Source organism: Pseudophryne corroboree, chromosome 5 (genome assembly GCF_028390025.1).
Source record: "Pseudophryne corroboree isolate aPseCor3 chromosome 5, aPseCor3.hap2, whole genome shotgun sequence".
In the NCBI taxonomy this organism is placed as follows: domain Eukaryota; kingdom Metazoa; phylum Chordata; class Amphibia; order Anura; family Myobatrachidae; genus Pseudophryne; species Pseudophryne corroboree.
The window spans coordinates 797418301-797422159 of record NC_086448.1 but is presented as its reverse complement, the minus strand read 5'-3'; the positions used below and the strand labels follow the sequence as shown (position 1 = coordinate 797422159).

The window sequence follows — 3859 nt, the reverse complement described above, 5'->3', positions numbered from 1 at the left end:
TGGAAGGAACACCATTAAATGTTACAAAATAATGTGTGGAATGTTCAGATCCTTAATTATGCCTGGATAATTGCATAATGGAAGGTAGCTACATCACAAGCAACCTCCGTCTGCCAAGAATCTGTACAAACTTGGTTTGTATTAATGCAACCCTGAGTAGGGTAGGGTTAGTGAATGAGAGAGCCCACACACTATGTACTGATATCTAGTAGTTAGCCACTGTCTTTGATTGGTGATTAGGAAAATAGTTGGAATCAGTAAAGTGGTGATACTGCTGTTGGCGTTATTGCCATAGGTAGATCTTCCTACTTCACCGGGTATTCCCTAGTAGTCACCCGTCTAGGTACTGACCCAGCCCACCTCCGTTTAGCTTCCAAGATCGGACGAGATTGGGCGTGAACGGAGGGGTATGGTCGTAGAGAGAAATTGCCCTACATCGCCAATGAGAGTGCACCGAAACGGAAGGATGGATTCCTTCTCGGGAGAGAATATGATGAGATTGTAGGATGATGGAGAAAAAAATCGATAGATAATAAGATGTGAATCTGCTGTCCCCGTTAGACTGGCGGGACGTGTCCCCTAGGGGACTAGTCCGCCTGAATCGTGGATGAGAGTTCACGGAAAGAAGAAAAGTGGGAACGTGGAAAAAGAGTTACAAAGTCATATAGGACACATAATTGGACGTTCTTAATTTCCTTACGGTCACCTATTGGATTTCAATTAGATATGAGCCTTGGTGATGGTAAGTAGTATCATACAGATGATACAAAAAAGAAAAGAAAACAGTGCCGAGAGATAAACACACTGAATATTCACTTCTGACAGTGGCAAAGTATGAATTTTTTTAAACAGTGGTGGGCACACGATATTACCCAGGAAATATGTGTATTTTTTGTTTGAAAAAATCCTGTGACTTCGAATAGCCTACAGGTGGGGTGCCTGCTAGTACTGCATGAAGACAGGTTGTTTAAATATGCACACAGAATTGGTTGAATATACACACCTATGAGAGGGTATTGCAGGTAGTGTTCCTGCTTGTTAGAAAAATCCTGTGATTTTTAAATAGTCTATGGGTAGAGTGCCTGCAAAAACAGCAGGAGAACAAATTGTTCAAATATACACCCCTATAGAAGGATATCACCCAGAAAATATATATATTTTTGTTAGAAAAAAATCCTGTGACTGTAAATGGCCTACAGGTGGAATCCCTGCTAGTCCTGCAGGAAAACAGGTTGTTTTAATATGCACACAGACTTGTTTAGATATGTACACCTATGAGAGGGTGTTGCAGGTAGTGTTCCTGCTTGCTAGAAAAATCCTGTGTTTTTTAATTAGTCTGTGGATAGAGTGCCTGCTGGAACAGCAGGAAAACAAATTCTTTAAATATGCACACCCATAGTGGGGTATTGCAGGTGGTGTTCCTACTAACCAAGAAATGAAACAAAAATTGTTGAAGAATACATATTACGTATCAACTATTCAGATGTCAGACATAAGAGGTGCCCCTTAGAAAACACACCTATCGTGGGGAATAAGATATCTACTATTACAATGACAGATGGGCAAAAAATGCCCTAAATGAGATACAAAGAATATTGGATATCACCCATTCCGATGTCAGACATGAGAGGTGCCCCTTGGAAAAACGCGTTTCACCCGGTAACGGGCTTGTTCACTTTCATTCTGGTCTTGGTGAGTGGTCTGAGACAGCATTTCCCCTCCTGCAGCCCGTCCCCTCTCCTTTACAGCCAGTGTAAGAGGCACGGGGATGGGGCCCTGCAGAAATGACGCACTAACCAAGCCTACGTACCTCACGCCTCCCGTCCTCCACCTTCAGTCCGTCGAGGCAACTCAGACAGTACTGGAACCTGCCGCCTAGCGACGGATCCAGCGATACCACGGCCTAGCGCTGACTTACCACACCTGTGGCGTAGCGCCGACTTCTACAACCTGCAGCCTAGCGCCGAATCCAGAGATATCACGGCCTAGCGCCAACTTACCACACCTGCGGCGTAGCGCTGACTTATACAACCTGCGGCCTAGCGCCGGATCAAGAAATACCATGGCCTAGCACCGACTTACCACACCTGCGGCGTAGCACCAACTTATCGTGCACACAATAGCTTTGGGCTTCCTTGCCCTGGGTGCCCCGGCCTATTATTGCCTATCTGGGGGACTTGCTATTGGGCCTGCTGCCCACCTACCTAACCCTGTACAGTAGCGCTGGTCTATTGCCCTTCTTGTCCCGGCCTACTGTCGCCATTTGGGGCCAAGTCCTAAACCTGGTGGCCTAATGCCGCCTCCTATTGGGCCTAGCGCCCGTACTGCCTATAGGCCTAGTGCCTGAGGTGACTGCGGGGCCCAGTGCCTGTATACACCCTGGGCTTAATGTATGATCCTATTGGGCCTAATGCCCCCTTATGTCCCCCCGGGCCAAGTGCCCGCCTACTGCGCCTCAGGCCTTAGTCCTGTTCTGCCTCACGGGCCTAGTGCCCGAATCCCTGGTGGTCTAGGGGAAGGGAGGGCACCACCTGACTTACCCGTTCTCGGGGCCGTGGCTGGACCAAGCCTGGTCCGGCCCCGCCCAGTGCATGGTCTTCACCGGAGGCGGGATGGCCAGTGAAAGCTTTTTTCCATTGCACACCGCTGTCCCTGGGCTTCCGGCGTCTTCACCAACGGGTGTCGGCTCTTTGTACTGCACCCGGCAGGCGGCTGCATGTAACAGCTCTTTCCCAACTGCCGCCGCCCTCCAGTACTTCTGGCGCCGTCTTCTATCTTCAATCTTCAGGAGCTCTTCTCTGCTCCTTCCCGGCCGACGAACTGAGCCCTCGCGCTCGGCGCTGGCTAATACAAGCCAGTGCCAGGGGGGGAGGCTATGACTCGGCTAGCCTGATTGGCTCGCTGCCGCCACTCCTGATTGGCCGCCAGCTCGCGAGCCGTGATAGGCTCACAGCTGGCGCCAAATGCAAAAAGCAGCGCTGTGATTGGCGGGGCCTGAGTCCTGGAAGATGCAGATCCGCCACCATCACCCACGTGGAGTGGCGCTGGCAATTCACCGCCGCCCCCATGCCCACTGCCGAGCTCTACAGCCAGATTGGCAGGTGGAAACCGGACCAGGCCCGGTCCCCAGTGCTGCCCGGAGCCAGCCCCATCTCCGGCCTCATGGGACGGCGCTGCCCCATCCCAGGTAAGGAGGCATATGGAACCTAGTAGCAGGGCCAGTGACCGCACGAGTACACTGGTCATTGCTACACCAGTGCGGCCGCGGCACTGCTAGATGCTGAGCCGCGCTGTTTGACACACAACAGACATGGCCCAGTGCAGTCCCAGTGCCCACCTGCTCCAGATGGAGCTGCTACCAGCTTCCTCTCCCAGCAGCTGACCCTGCAGATAGGCGTGCCCGTGCCCGCAGTGGAACACACTTCTCCGGCACAGCGGGGAACTCCCCAGTGCTGCCTGCCACTATGGAACACAGCAGGGCAGCCAATCGGGGGGTCAGTGCACAATGTGCCTCCATCACAAGTTCTCTGTGTGCAAAGCACACTTAGCACACACATGGTTACGGCCCTGCTCCTTATACTCGATAACTCTCAGTCTGTGACTTCCTGCTGCCTCCATTCCGCTCCTCACATCATGTCACTGCCCCTGTCACATGCAGCCCTGTCCTCACTGACACATCACTCGTCTCCTGATATACTCTGTGCTGCTGGAGGACCCTACTCCTTCCACTATATAACTCTCAGTGTCTGGTTTCCTGCTGCCTCCATTCCCCTCCTCACATCATGTCACTGCCCCTGTCACATGCAGCCCTGTCCTCACTGACACATCACTCATCTCCTGATATACTCTGTGCTGCTGG

The 3859-nt window shown here is 51.7% G+C and overlaps 1 pseudogene; it reads right to left on the bottom strand.

Annotated features, from left to right (window-relative positions):
- Positions 1-302: 302 nt before the first annotated feature.
- On the bottom strand, positions 303-421 carry LOC134930275 (5S ribosomal RNA; annotated as a pseudogene).
- Between the last annotated feature and the right edge of the window lie 3438 nt (positions 422-3859).